Source organism: Mastomys coucha, unplaced genomic scaffold, assembly GCF_008632895.1.
Source record: "Mastomys coucha isolate ucsf_1 unplaced genomic scaffold, UCSF_Mcou_1 pScaffold18, whole genome shotgun sequence".
Classification (NCBI taxonomy): Eukaryota; Metazoa; Chordata; class Mammalia; order Rodentia; family Muridae; genus Mastomys; species Mastomys coucha.
The window spans coordinates 109,776,784-109,793,458 of NW_022196900.1; the positions used below are offsets into that span (position 1 = coordinate 109,776,784).

A 16,675-nucleotide genomic window follows, 5' to 3' on the forward strand; every position below is an offset into this window, starting at 1 on the left:
GGAGGTGTGTGACTGTCCTAGACTCCTGCAAGCGGTGCTCGTGGAGGTGTGTGACTGTCCTAGACTCCTGCAGGAGGTGCTCGTGGAGGTGTGACTGTCCTAGACTCCTGCAGGCGGTGCTCGTGGAGGTGTGTGACTGTCCTAGACTCCTGCAGGCGGTGCTCATGGAGGTGTGTGACTGTCCTAGACTTCCTGGCTGCTATTGGCTTTCTTTTCATCTGTTAGTGAGTCACCATCACATGCTATTTTATTATCTCGCAAACAGTCTCTGGAATTTTTTACCCTCTGTTTTTGCAGTGTGAATGGAAAACCACTGAGGTTGTTCTGAACAACATTCAAATGAAGACTTTCTTCAGGGACACTTTAGTTATTTAGTTTTGCCTTTGCTGTTGTCTCTTTGTTCCCATGTATAAGGTTTGGATTGGGGGTGGGTGAGTTAAGAATGATGACTTTATATGTTTGATTATTTGAGAGGCCTAAGACAGACATCCAGTTGCCTTGGTATCTTGTTGATGGTTCCCAACATCAGGACTTGGTTCTGTTTGGGAAACATGTCACTGAGGTGCTTTGAGCAGGTCAATTTTTCTGGTCATAGGTTCACAGGAGGGGATATCTATTTGACTCAGGAAAGCCGCCTAGCTCCTGCTGCCTCCCCTGCTCCTTTCTTGGTTCTGTACTTCTGGGACTAACCAAGAAGTGGGAGGGAGGGCCTTGCTTCAAAATAGCAGAATTTCTTGCCCATGTCTTCACTTGCATGTGGTTCATGAGAAAGACAAGAGACTTTTTGATTTTTCGAGACAGGGTTTCTCTGTGTAGCCCTGGCTGTCCTGGAACTCATTCTGTAGACCAGGCTGGCCTCAAACTCAGAAATCTGCCTGCCTCTGCCTCCCAAGTGCTGGGATTAAAGGGGTGCACCACCACTGCCTGGTGAGACTTCTTTCTGATTAGTGGTTAATTATTTTAGGGCAGAATGGCAAGGAGAAGAGTCCCCTTGTCCTCCCTGCCAGCCTACCCGTGATCAGCAAGGGCTTCTTAACTTGTTTAGGGACTTCCCCAAACAGTGTTCTTCTGGCTTTTCGTTCACCTGCTTTCTTCTACACTCCATTTCAGCACATGTAACCTTTAAACCAAAAGTGTATTGCTTATAACAAGGACAAACCTCTTCTCTGCTTTTATTTTGAAAAGTCCTCCCTGTTGTTATGTGGAGGGTATTCAGCTGAAAGCCTGTTCCAAGTAAGCGTTTGTGCATCCCAGAGGAACTTTTGATTTATTTCCCTAACTCTGCCCTCCTTTCTCTGTGGTTCAGAAACCTTTAATGATCTGTGAAGCTTGGAGACTTCAGTGCAGAACAGTAGTGGTTTTAAGGACCCCTCCCACCATATAAAAGGCCTGCCAGGTTCCACATGCTGGGTTTTGACTCCTTGAAAAACTAGCCTCTCACAGGTTTTTGGTTGTGTGGCAGGGCATCCTGGGTTGGGGCCTTGATATGGCTTTTGTGAAACATTTTTCCTCCTTTTCTCCCTCTCTTTGAAAAATCGTAATGAAAATTCCGGGCTGGTGGCCAGCCTGTGGGATGCGATACAGTAGAAATGTCTCTTGTGCCCTTTGTTACTGCTCGGCTTTGATTAAGTTTGTTTCCAGTAAGTTTAACCCTGCTCCCCTTGCCCCGCCTGCTCCTCATGGCTGAGAAGGCTGACAGAGCCAAGGTTAAGCATGGTATTGTGCAAGCTGCTGGGGCCTCGTGGACTCCTTGTGCCTGGCAGAGGAAGCAAGGCAAAGCATGTCTTCGCAACGTGATGTTTTCTCATTGGCTGCCTTGTGCTTCTGAGTGCAGGAGGTGATGAGCTGTGTGGAAGCTGTGTAGGTTTCCTCTGCTGCTTTTGCTCTGGTGTTCCAGGAAAGAGCATGTTCCATATACAGTATGCTTTTTCTGCTTTTTAAAATTGTGACACACTCTGGCTGTGTGGCCTAGGCTGGTCTCTAACTCCATTTTCCTGCTTCTTGAATGCTAGGGTTGAGTATGGGCCTCCATGTGAGGTTGTACAGCTTGCTTTGAGATTCTGTGAAGTTTAAAATCCTACTGTCCAACCTGGGGCCCTGCCTGGTGCAGGGAGGGGGCTCCCGAGCAGCAGGGAGCGGACAGCGGTACCCTTTGATCTTCTGTGGCTCTCCATTTCAAAAGAAAGAGGTGGTTGAAGCTTTAGAATGTTTTTTTTTTTTTTTAATATTGCTTTGACCTCATATTTATAGCTCTTTTCATCCTAGCAACAGAGAAACCCTTCAGACAGCATTTTCCCAGTCCTCCCAACGCACTGGAGGGCCAGCGAGGCTGAGAGCCAAGGTAGTAGATGTGAACAGTGGGAACATCAGGCAGATCTTGAGGCAGCCTCAGTGCTGGGTGCTCGCTTGGTTTCCAGGCAGTGTTTACTTTTCATAGAAAAAGAGTGAGATTTTACTCCTCAAGTTCCTGACTTATTGTAGGATTCTCTGGTCAGCACACGGGGATGAAGTCCCATTACATATCTGTGCAACCCCTTTGAATCCGAGTGATCTGGAGACACTGGCCTGTAAGCTAGCAGAGGGCATTGTGATAAAAACTTATTTGATTCGTCCCTTGGGAAAACAGTGGCCCTACTTCCTTCCTGACTAGCCTGTCAGAACTTAGTTATTTGAAGACAAAATTCTGTAATGACCAGCACTGCTCTGGTCCTCACATCCATAAAAGATCCAAATCACCAAAACAGAAATTGGCCACAGAAGGACTCTGTGCCAAGTATGGTTTCCTCATGTTCCCCAAGGTGACTGAACCTGCACCCCACACTCTGTAGTGCCCACTGATTGCCCCTCCATACATCAGCTTCCTGCTCAGGCCAGAGCATGTTTGGATGATAGAGATTTTGAGGTGTGGGTTTGGGATTTTGTTGTTTGGTTTGGTTTTTTTTAAAGATTTATTTATTTATATGTAAGTACACTGTAGCTGTCTTCAGACACACCAGAAGTGGGCATCAGATCTCATTACATATGGCTGTAAGCCACCATGTGGTTGCTGGGATTTGAACTCAGAACCTTCGGAAGAGCAGTCAGTGCTCTTAACCACTGAGACATCTCTCCAGCCCCCTGTTGTTTTTTTTTTTTTCCCAAGACAGGTTTTCTCTGTATAGTCCTGACTGTCCTGGGACTCAGAGATGCGCCTGCCTCTGCCTCCTGAGTGCTGGGATTAAAGGCTGTGCCCTAGGCTTTTGTTTTGAAATTTGTGGTTCTGATGGGTCTTTGGAAGATATGTGGGGCTAGTTCTTCTCACCGCTTCTCCCAAAAACCTGTGAATTCTGATCATTGCCTCTTAGTTTTCTAAAGACTGTTTGCATAAGTGGAGTGGAATGTCAACTGCACCAGCGTGCAGCAGTTCCTTGTTTCTCACACATGTACAGACATCTTTGTGCATGTAGTAGAATGATTTAAAATGTCCGGCCAAGCTCTGTGTAATTCTCCTCTCAGCTGTTTAGATTTCTTCTGCTTGCTTGGGGTTATGGACGTGTAGAGAAAGGCTTTCACCCAAACCATTTGTGAGAGTACTTCCCTCCGTATTCACCCCGTCAGTGAGTCACTATGTGTGAGCATGCATGCACATGCTCATGCCAAAGTGTGCATGTGGAAGTCAGAAAATGCCTTTATATCTCTGTGTAGCCAGCTGTCCTGGAACTAGCTCTGTAGACCAGGCTGGTCTGCAGCTCAGAGATAACACCTTCCTGCCTCTGCACCTGAGTGCTGGGATCAAAAGTGTGTGCTGCCACTGCCCGGCTATAATAGGAACTTTAAGGCAGGAGGGGTTTATTTTGATTCACAGCCCAAGGATACAGAATTAATTTCGTGGCAGTGAAGTTATAATGGAGGAACATGAGGCAGGTAGTGTCAGGAAGTAAAGAGATGAGTTCTGGTGACCCCAGTCCAAGGCCTGGTGCACCTTCAGGAAAGTGGGTCTCCCACTTGGGTTAATCTAATCTAGATAATCCCTAGGTGATTGTTGATCTGTTAGCTGACCACAAGTATAAGCCATCACAGTCTTGACCTTGGTCATCCTTCCTTCACTTCCCCGACACTCACCCTAGCCCCTGACCTTAACCCCTATACCTCCTTAGCCCAAACCCTAAGCTCAAATGCAGTTTGCTATATATCACACACGTCACACTCTACGCAATGAGCTCACTTCTCATTCTTTTTGTTTTTGTTTTTGTTTTTTGTTTTTTGTTTTGTTTTGTTTTTGGTTTTGGTTTTGGTTTTTTGGAAACAGGGTTTCTCTGTGTAGCCCTCACTGTCCTGGAACTCACTCTGTAGACCAGGCTGGCCTCGATCTCAGAGATCCGCCTGCCTCTGCCTGCCAAGTGCTGGGATTAAAGGTGTGAGCCACCACTGCCCGGCTCACTTCTCATTCTTAGTAGAGATGACTTGGGGTATACTAGGAATAGGTAATCTGAAAACAGTAACTGCCAAGACACTAAGCATCATAGTTATGGATGCTTAATCTCATTGTGCCCCGATTTCTACATAATTAGGCAAAAAAGGAAACCTAATTAAGTGAAAAGTGTGTGTGTGTGTGTGTGTGTGTGTGTGTGTGTGTGTGTGTGTGAGAGAGAGAGAGAGAGAAAGAGAGAGAGAGAGAGCGCGAGCGAGCGAGCGAGCGTGAGCACACACAGGGAATGGAAAGAAAGACAAACTTGAGATTTGTGATCTGTTTAACTATATAGAAAATCCAGAGACTATAAATGAAACTATAGAGACATGGAAAAATTGCTGTGGTTGAAATAGTGAAAGTAAGTGATGTTTTGTAGACCCACGAGAGCCAAGTAAATCAAAATAGATTTAAATGTTGTCTAAGGTGGCAATAGAAAGTATAAGATCCTTGCAGTGGGTATGATAAGTGGTATATGAGGCCTTTGCTTAAAAACAGCAACAAAAAGCTATTAAACGAAGACATTTATAAGGATGAGGGAGCCAGGGAAGGAAGATACAGTCTCCACACTCAGGAGACCATGGCAGGGATGGAGGCCCATGTGGGATGCATAATAGCGAGATGCTATTTACAAACAACTACCAAAAGCCTGAATGATAAGTGACATGGTGGTTGTGGGCGCTTCTAAATAAATTCAACATGACGTCAATTTAAAAACTTTTTCATTAAACAGAACTGGCTTCACACTTACAGGGCTTTTGAGACTGCCCTTTCTCCACCTCCCAAGTGCGGGAGCAGAGGCATGAACCACCACTCAACAGGCAAACATGTGATTGTTTGTGGGGCCAGGGAGCAAACTCCGGGCTATGTGCTCACTTCCATTTAAAGCTTTGACATTCTGAGTGTGTCATTTCCTCTGTGATGTTGCTGAACACAATAAATGTGATCAGAAAGCTGTATTGTGGTAGGGTTTTTTGCATAGTTGTTGAAAATAGAGAGCTCAAGGTTGAATTTTCAAGGCTTAGTTTTTCTATTCACTGTTTAAAACCATGTGATACAGGGCCCAAAAGGACACTCTCTCACTAAGTTGAACTGAAAATCAGATTATATAGGTACTAGGTATAGGTCAGTGGTAGTGAACTTGCCCAACATACTCAAGGCTCTCCATTCCATCTCTGGCACCTCAAACAAATCAATTCATTTTACACATTAAGACAGTTAAAATTGTAGGTGATGCTAACTAAGGTCCTGTATGTACCAGGGAGCGTTTGGAGCATTTGATCTGGATACAGCTCAGCGCAGTCACGGTGCAAGCTACTTCTCCCTTCTCCCTCAGCCTTAAGGTCAGAAGATGCCACACAGCTGAGCTCCTTTCCTCTTCCTAGTAATGCAAACAAGGCCAGGGGAGAAATTGTTCACTCTTTGACACTATTGAGCTTCTTGTGCTTGGCTTCTTTGCGCAGAGGGTAGACAGACAGTATCTGAAGCCTTAGTGCTGGGAGCCATCCAGCCACGGTGTATCTTTGGATTGTTGTGAATTTCTGGTTTTATTTTATTTACACGTGTTTGTTTACTCAGCCAGTCAGTCACTAGACATTCAAGTTCCTCTGTGAAAAAACATTTTAGTTGGAAGCAGGTGAGCTACAAAAAAGTAAGTGTGAATTAAAACCAAACAAGAGCTACGTTTCCTTTATCCGTCCATGTTTAGACTTGTAAGAAAAGCACACAGAACAGGTGACGGTGTGGTAAGGACACTGGTACCAGGTTTCTGCCGGGTGTGGCTTGTGCCCCAAGATCACATTTTATTTGTTTTGCCTTTGTTATAGTCCCCTAAAGCTGTCAGGTGACTCTAATTAAACAAGCACTGGGTAGTCCGAGTGCCTGTAGGGCAGGGCCCACAGCAGCCTCTTCCCTCTCCTGTGAAGTCTCTGGTGAGCAGGAATGTGTGCAGTTCTGTCCTTGCCCGCTCTTTTGCTAGGACTGCTGCAGTGGGGTAACTGAGCTGTACATGATGACGTGATCTTGCACTCTTGCACTGGCAAACCTCATATTTTAAGAATCTGAAAAATAAAACTTAATACTCAGTTGTACATTTTAAAATAGACTTAACTTATCCTTTTTTTAAGTTTTATTTATTCATGTATTTTATGTATATGATTGCTCTGTCTTTATGCACACCAGAAGAGGGAATCAGATCCAATTACAGATGGTTGTGAACCACCATGTGGGTGCTGGAAATTGAACTCAGGATCTCTGGAAGAGCAGTCAGTGCTCTTAACCACTGAGCCATCTCTCTAGCCCCAAACCACTCATTTTAAAACTGAACAGTGTTGCTCAGTTTTCTTATCTTCCTCTTCCTTTTATTTTATTTTGGTCTCAGCCACAGAAGTGCTGGGACTAGCAGACATGGTTTGTCTGGCTCGTTCATTCATTTACACGGTTTATCTGGCTCATTCATTCATTTACATATTTTGATACAGGGTCTCACTGTATAGGAACCTTGATTGGGCTGAAACTAACAGAAACAAATCTTCGCTCCCTTTTAATAGAATGTTCTACTAAACTCCCCAGATAATGTTAGTTACAACAGTCTGCACTTGAATTAGAAGTAGATATTGGGGTTAGAGGATGTCAAGAAATGCAGCTCTAAGTTGAACTTCCCATGTCGCTGTCTTATTTTTTTTTTTTAAGATTTATTTATTATTATAAATCAGTACACAGAAGAGGGTATCATATTTCATTATGGGTGGTTGTGAGCCACCATGTGGTTGCTGGGATTTGAACTCATGACCTTCGGAAGAGCAGTCAGTGCTCTTACCCACTGAGCCATCTCACCAGCCCCTCCATGTCACTGTCTTTCTGGCATGCTTCTTCTTCATGTTCTCAGATGTCTTTCATACAGACTCAAGGGTCTATGGTAGGCTGGCTTTAATTTAGGGTGGAAGAATGGACCTTGAGTTCCTGCCTGTATAAAATGGTTCTTCAAAAGGATCGTCTATTAAAGTCTGTTCCCAACTGTTGAAGAACTCATCCATGGAGTACCTCAACTCAGGCACTTCCAGATGGTTCCAGATGTGTTCTTGTAGATAAGAGCTGGTTAAATGTAACTGAGCAATTAGAAGTGTGTCCTAGGGGTGGAGAGATGGCCCTTCTAGAGGCATTCCTAGCAACCACGTGCTGGCTTAGAACCATCCACAGTGAAATCTTGGGCCCTCTTCTGGCATCCAGGTGTACATGCAGAAACTCATACATTAGATAAAAGGCTCTTTAAAGAAAAAAAGAAGGAGGAGGAGGAAAAGGAGGAGGGAGGTGTCCTGACTGAAGTAATGGCCCACAGGTTGGGACTGCTCTGGTGGATGTCTTTCATCTGTGGACTTCATTCTCTCATTCTTTTCATTCTCTGGATGTGTGAGCAGCTCTGTGTTGCCCTCCCTATCATGACTTACCACAGACCCACACCAGAGGCCAAGCGAACATGAACCTTGGAAACAAGGTGGGATACATTTGTTTTTCTTTCCAAATTGTTTCAAGTCTTTTGTCACTGCAGTCAAAAAGGTGCACTCCTCTCTCTCTCTCTCTCTCTCTCTCTCTCTCTCTCTCTCTCTTTCTCTCCTTCCCTCCCTCTCCCTCTCCCTCTCTCTCTCTGTCTTATACACACACACAGAGACACACATACCTTTTTTATCTTTCTTTTCTTGAGATACTTTTCACTTTTTAAAAAAAGATTTATTTATCTTATGTATATGAGTATACTCTAGCTATACAGATAGTTGTGAGCCTTGATGTGGTTGTTGGGAATTGAGTTTTTTTTTAAGGACCTTTGCTTGCTTTGGTCAACCCTGTTCGCTCAGGTTGACCCCGCTCACTCTGCTCACTCCTGCCCAAAGATTTATTTATTAGTACACTGTAGCTGTCTTCAGTCACAGCAGAAGAAGGCATCGGATTCTCATTACAGATAGTTGTGAGCCGCCATGTGCCTGCTGGGATTGAACTCGTGACCCCTGGAAGAGCAGTCAGTTCTCTTAACTGCTGAGCCATCTCGCCAGCCCTTAACTTCACTTTCTAAAACATTCACGCCTCTTTTTTATTCCTCTGCTCATCCCACCACAGTTAGCACAGAAAGCCTTCTGTTATCTCACTGAGAATTTCACTCTGTAGTGGCAAACACATTAATCAATGCATTCGGACACTAGAGACAGCACCTGAGGCTACAGGTTAAGCTCTGACCCCCTTTAGACCCTATCACCTGGATACAAACTGGGTTTGATTAATTTCCTAGGGTGGCTGACAAACACTACCCCACATGTATTTGTTACATTTAAAAAGATATTTTACAGGATCCAAGCAGGTGAATGGTATGTAGAAACCATCTGGAGGGGTCCTGAGGATATGACCTTCTGTCCCCAAAAAGTTGATTATATACCAACTCTTGGTATACTCTTGGGTGTATACCACCCACCTATGGAGAAGAACTCACCTGCAGAGTTCTTCTCCACATCTTCTCCACAAGAGAACTCCGCAGATGAGTTCTTCTCTTTTTATTTGTATTTTGTGTGTATGTGTGTTTTCCCTGCATGCATGTCTGTGCACTGCAAGTGGAGACCAGAAGAGGGCATTGGATCTCCTGAGCTGCCATCAGTCCTCTGAAGAGCAGCCAGTGCTCTTAACTAGTGAGCCATCTCTCCAGCCCTGGGTTCTTTTTTCTAGTAAACATCTTCATTCAGCTTCCCAGAGGCTTTCTGAGCCTCGGCCTCATGGGGTTGTTAGGATAGTCTTTTAGATAGGTGTTTGCTGGGGTTTAATGCAAGGGAGATTATGCATCATTGGTCACTGGTGATCAAGTTAACCTTCAACCTTTATGGTTTTCTCTCTGAATTTTGGAGACGGGACTAAAACCTCGGTCCCTTAACTCCACTTTGTAATCCTACCTTGATCTTTCTGGCCACCTGCCCCATCCTGTCACCCCTAGGCTGTGGAAGTCATTAGCATAAAAAAGAATGCACCCCTTTGAGGCTCCTTCTCTGTCAGGAAATGAGGGCAATGACCAAATGTGTCTGGGAACCTGAAGTCATCTCGCCTTCCTCTGATTCCCTTAGCACCTGCTTCCTGACGTGGCACGACTGAGGGTTACTGCTATTTCTTCGTGTGCACTTTGCCTGGTGTTAATAATGGAAATACCACTTTGCCTATGCCTGCTTTTGTTGCTTGAAAGGGCTGTTTCTACTCTGGACATATGTGCTATTCAGGAGCAGAGTTCATTTTGTGAGTGGAGTAAACTAAGACACAACAGTTTAATGAGTTTCTGTCAAGCTGTGTGTGGTAGAGGAAGATAGAAGGTGGTTACTGGTGTTGCCAGAGACTGAGGTCTGTCTAGAAGTTGGTAGAAGAAAGTGTGTTTCTCCCATCTCGAGATCAGGGAGTGCCAAGGGCTTCTGTGATTTCCTAGTGTTAAAGTGAGGCAGCAGGTGAGAGATCTCTGCTGGGGGAGTGGAGGCTTTCTCTCCAGGAGCCGGCTCCTTTTCCTCTTAAAAGCCACCTGGGACTTGACCTCCTAGGGCAAGCATCTGCATTTACACATACTTTTCTGTAAATTCCTTTGCATAAAGGAGAAGGTAGGGTGTGATAGAAGATACCCTGAAAAAAGGGTGAGCCAGCGGGGCCTGGTAATACCAGCAGTCTGGAGGGTAAGGCAGGCAGGCAGCAAGTTCAAGGCCTGTCTGCGATACAGAGTGAGTTCTAGACCAGCCTGAGCAGTAAGCTGTCTCAAAAGAAAACATTTTGAATGGACTGAGGTTCAGCTCAGTAAGAACACTTGTTTCAATCCCTAGTAACACACACATTCCCCACCCCACTCTCCTCAAAATTTTTTTTCAGTTAACTGAAAGATTAGGGAAAATATTCAGAGTAAGTAAAACTTTGGCTTGACCTTGCATTCCAGTTCATATCCTTCAGAATAGCCAGCTGCGTAAGTTTGTGAATATTTTATGTTCTTTTGCATGTTACTAGAAGAGTGGTATCTGCCGGTCTCCACAGTGCTGTTCTTGAGTGGTTGAAACTCACTAAAGGTGTCTCATCAACTTTGCCGTTCTCCAGACAGACGGCCCAGTTGAGGAAACATTTCACTGCAGCCTTGGAGCAGCTGTGTGTTTGTTATCCAACCTTAAATGCAGGCCTGACTCTTTAGCGCAGAGGTCTCTATACCATTGTCAGTGGCCATAATTTTAGGCATATAATTAAAACTACCAAGTGGAACAATGGAGATAAACGCATGTGGTTTGTTGATAGGGAAAGTCAAATGTTATATCCTGGGCTAATTATTAGACAGTTAAGCATGATGGCTGAAACTCGGGAGTCAGGAAAAGAGTTTTGTGTATCTTGTGGTTAATATGAGTGAACACTAGGTAGAAATAAGAGGGTTTTTTGGTATTGTGTGTTCTGCTTGCATATATGTCTGTACCATATGCATGCAGTGCTCATGTAGGCCAGAAGCCAGCATCAGATCTTCTAGGTAGAAGATTGTGAGATGCTAAGTGGTGTGGATGCTAGAACCTGAATTTAGGAGATCTGGAAGAAAGCCAGTGCTCTTACTAAGCCATCTCTTCAATCCTTAAAAAGATAATTTAAGCCGGGCGGTGGAGGCGCACGCCTTTAAGACCAGAGCTTGGGAGGCAGAGGCAGGCGGATTTCTGAGTTCGAGGCCAGCCTGGTCTACACAGTGAGTTCTAGGACAGCCAGGGCTGTACAGAGAAACCCTGTCTCAAAAAAACAAAAACAAACAAACAAACAAAAAGATAACTTAAAAAAATCTGGAGGCCGGAAGTTGCTGGGGTTAGGGTTAGGGACCTCTGGAGAACCACTCTCTTCAGAAGGAGATGGTCTAGAAGGTATAGCTTAGCAGGGGAGGCCTAACCTCAGCTGCAGCACAAAGAGGCCATCTGTGAAATGGGAGTCAGGCCGCCTAAAGCCAGCTTCTTAGCCCTGCACCACACCACTCTAATTGTGGTCAAGGAAACCAGGAATAACTCTTGACTTTTCTGTTCCATTTTGTTGGGTTTTATATCTTACAAACAATTGTGTGTTGGTAATGCGCCTTCTTTTTTTTTTTAACTTTAAAAAAAATAGGACATTCTATAAAACAACATCCCTTACTACCTATTAATTTTGTAACTATTTACTATACAGCTAGAGTGTTACATAATTGTAATGCAGTAGTAGTGGGTGTGCCTGTGATCATTGCCTCAGAAATCTGCAGGGGCAAGAGAGGAAATGGTTCGTTGTCTTTGGTTTTATGGTTTGTTGTTGTTGTTGTTGTTGTTGTTTTCATAAAGGTTGTGTTCTCTAGTTACAGGTGTTAGGCCTGTGACAGAGACAGTGTAAGTGACTGAGTGTGTGAAGCCAGGCCCTACTGAGCACCTGTTGGGAAATTGTAACAGAGAACCCCCGCTTAAGAAGAGCATGTTTGAAGATTGCAGCTAAGTCTGACTGTGGGAATAAGGAAGGAAGGAGGGAAGGGTAGAGTCAGGAGAGAGAAAATCATCCCTCCCATGAACTCTGCTGAAATTGAGAGATAGCAGAGACCCTGATTATGGAAGAGCTAGGAAACAGCCACACCTTCATACTCTCAGGCTCTGGGAGACAGGCCTCGCCCAGCTCAGTTTCGCCTCACATTCTCCATGTAACCTTGAACTCCAGACTTTATTATCTGCACCTACCAGGGGCTGGGATTTCAGGCACGTGCCTGACGTGACAGACCACTGGGAATTTCAAACAGAGAAAATGTAAGGGACACAGTATGGAAGTTGTAGAGCAGCCGTTCCCAGCAGTCCTAATGCCCTTTAATGCAGTTCCTCATCTTGTGACGGCCCTCCCAACCATAAAATTATTTGTTTGTTTCAAAATTATTATTTTGCTACTGTTATGTATCATAATGTAAATGTGGTTTCTGATGATCTTAAGGTGACCCCTGTGAAAGGGTCATTCAACCTCCAAAGAGGTCGCAAGCCACAGGTTGAGAACAGCAGAGTATCCCACATTACACAAGAAAGATTTCCAGTTTGCCAATAAAAGAACTTTGAAAAGTAGTTTACAGTGTTATGAAATTAAATAACAGGATGTTGTGAGTCCCCCAAACTGGGCTTGTCCAGTCAATATCAGTGACAGTTCTTCACAGAAGTGTGGCCATGCTCTAGAAACCCTAGTAGTCGGCTGTAGTCTGGTAGCAGTAGCTGTGTTTCTTGGTTTTGTTTTTAATCCTGCTAAAACTCTGTTAAATGTACATATCCTTCCTTTTCCTTATTTTATTTTTCTTGTGTGTGTGTTGCCTAGAGTCCAGCACAGCACTTACTTGGTGAAGTGTGTGCCACTGCACTGTATCCAGCAAGAATGGGGTCCTCAGTTCTTCTGCTGATGAAATCAGAATGGAAGCAGGGTGGGTGGGACAGCAGAGAGACTGCCAGTGTGCATGGGCCGACTCGTTCCTAGTGAGTTGCGGAGCAGGGTGCTTCAACGGTGTTCTTCCCAGGCACCATCACTAGCCCTGATTCTCACTATGTAGCCCTGGCTGTCCTAGAACTAGCTATGTAGATCAGGCTGGCCTCAAATAACCCTTATTCTTTGGCTGTATGCTGTGCCTATGGTTTGAGATAAGAACAACAGAGGAAGAAAGTGTTGTGCTATTTGAAGGATATATTTGAAGTTCATATTTTCCAGGTGAACTTAGTTCTGAATTTCTGGCCCTTTTGTTTGTTTGGGGTTTTGATTTGTTTTGACTTTTGAGACCATGTTTCTGTGTATAGTACTGGCTGTCAGCCACACCCATAAAGGAAGGCATCAGTGTTGATCCTCCACTGGCTTACATGCAAGGGCCTCAGACTAGAGAACTTTCAGTGGATGCACAGTAAGGGAGAGTTAGAAGAGCAGGAAGAGGATAGCCAGGGAAGCCTAGGGATCTGTGACCAGATCAGGGAAGGGAATTTTGGCCCAAGGTAGTTTTTTAGTAGGTTAGTGAGTGTAAATGAAAAACTACCGTTTGCAGCAGAATGTGCTGGTCTGGGCTGTGTTGAGTCTTGTTTGTCCTTACTGGCTGAGATTCCTGGCATATTTGCATTAGCACTAGTTGTATGATGTGCTGACATTCTGCCTGTGTATACAGAATGGGCCTAGTTTTGCCCTGCTTACAGCAGAACTGTCTGAGGCTATGGAGACCTGTGATTCAGCTGGATGGCTCCAGTTGAGAAAGGTTAGGCAGTAATGAATAGTAGTTTTTCTTCTATAATTCCCCCAATGACACATCTATCGTACCACCACAGACACATGCACAGGTAAACACACCATTTGACCAGTCTAGTGCCTCAGATGGGAAGTCAGCCTCTGCATCTCTGTGGATAGTACCCAGTTCTGAGGATGCCATGTGGGAGCAGAGGTGAATCTGACATCACTGTGAGCCTACTGATGGGTGGTGGAGGCATCAACACTGCCAGGAGCAGAAACGTGCTACTGTGGTGCTTCTGGTCACAGCACTGCCTATGTCCTCATTTCGATTGGTTTTGACAGATAGCTGCATGGTCATTCCATAGCCTAGTGCAGGCTCTGCCAGATGTGATGCTCGATCTCTGCTTTGAGGTTCTAGTTTGTCTTTTTACAAATTCTTTGGGCAGGAATGGCTCAGTGGTTAAGAGTACTGGCTGTCCTTCTAGATTACACAGGTTCGATTCCCAGCACCTTCTGGCAGCTCACAGCCTTCTGTAACTCCAGTTCCAGGAGATTGGGCACACAAGTGGTGTGCAAACATTTGAGCAGGCAAAACACCCACAAGCATTTCACGTTTAGGAGTGGGAAGACTGGTTCAGAAGATCTAACAGCGAGAACAGTGAACACTTTGCTTCAGGTAAATGAAGGCCAAAGCGTCTTTAGGCCTGGGCTCAGCTTAGGGCTGATGGGTTTTGTTGTTGTTTTGATTTTTGTTTGTTTTGTTTTGAGAAGGGTCTCATGTAGCCTAGCAGTTAGTGAGAATGTCCTTGAACTCCTGATCCTGCTGTCTGCCTCCTGGATGTACAGGGATTGTAAACATGCAGCATCACACCTGGCTTCTGACTCTGGTTTTCTTCATCCACCTTAAGACCCAGCAGCATGAAGCCCAGGCTTGTGTGGCTTCTCATAGGTTGATTTGAAAACACAGCGAAGACAAGAGCATATGGCACAGTGACTTCCCACTACACATGACTCATCCTCCCTCATTCCACACTGAAGGTCTTTGGGATGAAGAACCTGTTTTCATTGCTTAGAGTAACCCTTCCAGAACTGAGTGGGCTGGGGGACTGACTGGCTCTTACTCTACTGCACAGAACGCAAAGCCCCATAGAAGCTCAACAGTCCTCAGTTTGGTTCTCATAGTGAATTTTCCATCTACTTATGTTTACCTCAGGTTTGGAAAGCTTTGCTAAAATACTCCGATTTCCAAAACTTAGCTATGTCATTTTTGCAACTGTTGGAGAATTTACCTTCGCTTTGTATATTCCGTTTGCTGCACTCAAACTAGTGAGTGTTTACTGACTACCTTTTTTAAAAGAATATTTTTAAAATTATGTGAATGTATGCATGCCTGTGTCCATTTATGTGCACCTGTGCTTGCAAAATGCCTGAAGAAGCCGGGTCCCCTAGAAAAAGTTGTAGCTCATCTGATAAGTGGGAACCAAACCCAGGTCCTTCGGAAGAGTAATCCGTGTTCTGAAACTGACGAGTGATCTCCAGCCCTGCGAGCATCTTCTCACGCCAGGCATCTGCTCTTCAATGCTTGGGATCCTGAAGCTAGAGTCTAGCAACATCCTTTGTGTCTGAGTTCAATGAGAAAAGAATCAGGCATTCATTTTATTTCCACTAGATTCCTTGACTTGAGCCACCAAAGGATCCTACTGAGAGGGTGACCTTCATGGGAAGAGGCTAACAGAAACTCTCCCTAGAAGATCAAGAAAGATAGCAATGTAAGGCTGTAAGGTTAGCTAGCAGCACCAGGAGGATGTGGGCCTGGAGCCTGGGCACCAGCAGGCAGGGATGTGTGGGGAAAGCCATCAGCTGCTTTTTGTGAAGGAAGCATTCAGGAAGCCAGCTGCAGTGGATGTGGAGGTCCAAAGTCATAGCAGATGTCAGAGTAGCATGGAGGGTCCAGAGTCACAGCAGATGTCAGAGTAGCATCTGCTGTTAGGACTAGTGCCCTGAAAGGGGGTGGGCAGTCAGGAAGTGCTGTTCTTCTTGACTTTGGTTTCCCCCTCAAGAGAGTGTTTCAAAGGGAGGTCACTGTCCTTTACTGCAGTGTTGGCTGACATAGGTTGGGAAAGGCTAGTCCCTGAGGAGTCAGTAACTAGAAACTCTTTAGTTTTAAAGGTCTTAAGTTAAAAGTCGGTGTGCTTTTTTTCCAGAGTTGTTTCTGGGGTTTCAGGTTTGAGTGGGAAGAATGCAGAGTTCATCTGTCAGTTTCTTTCCTCCCAGTGGCTTTGTTCAAGCCCAAAGGAACCTTTATCACAAGTTGCATGAAGAAATCACCTTTACCTCTCAGTCCTCTGCACATGACCTGGGAGGAGTGGAGGGTCATAGTTTCTCCACGAAGCAGCTCATCATACCTGCTTCGGCCACCCTCCCATGCCTGCCAGGGAAGGGGTGTAACAAAACGATTTCTCCCCAGAAGAGCTCTCAAGATTTTCATGTAAACCTTGAGCATGCTAATTTAAGTTTATAGCTTGCTGTATTATAAGGACCCTAGAGCTTCATGGTGTTCTAGTGCTTGCAAAATACCTGAAGAAGCCGGGTCTAGCTGTCTGCAGTCCAGCTCTGGCTGCGTAACCAAGGCTGACCTTGAACTCCTGATTGTCCTGCCTCCATTGTCCTAGGATAACAAGCTTGTACTACCATGCCTGGTACCATCTGGCAATTTTAAGATAGGAACTAAATGCCTAAGGAAGTTCTCAGTTCTCTGAGAAGTCAGCTTCATCTTCCCAAGGTCTCTTCAGGGTAGGGATATTAACAAGGGAACACCTTCTTCTAGCAGCTGCAGTAATTAATGGAGTCCCCAGAAATTGACCATCAGTGTGTCCTAATAGTGTAGCCGCCTGCATGGAGGCAGAGTGCCAACCATACACTACTAGCTTTCTTGTGTAGGAGCCAGCTGGCTTGACAAGACCCTTCAAGAGACTTAGCCATGAACCAAATCTGTGATTAGGAGATCTTGCTGTAGTT

General features: G+C 45.0%; 1 protein-coding gene and 1 long non-coding RNA gene across 13 annotated transcripts in view; both read left to right on the forward strand.

The window, feature by feature from the left end:
• The window catches only part of LOC116097064, a 3,922-nt gene extending 2,403 nt beyond the window's left edge, over nt 1-1,519 (forward strand). The window contains exon 2 of the long non-coding RNA XR_004121198.1: nt 5-1,519. This is a non-coding gene — a long non-coding RNA (uncharacterized LOC116097064). The remainder of the gene's footprint in view (nt 1-4) is intronic.
• Nucleotides 1-16,675, forward strand: part of Rere (arginine-glutamic acid dipeptide repeats) — a 358,397-nt gene that overhangs the window by 319,509 nt on the left and 22,213 nt on the right. The gene's annotated exons all lie outside the window — the stretch shown is intronic.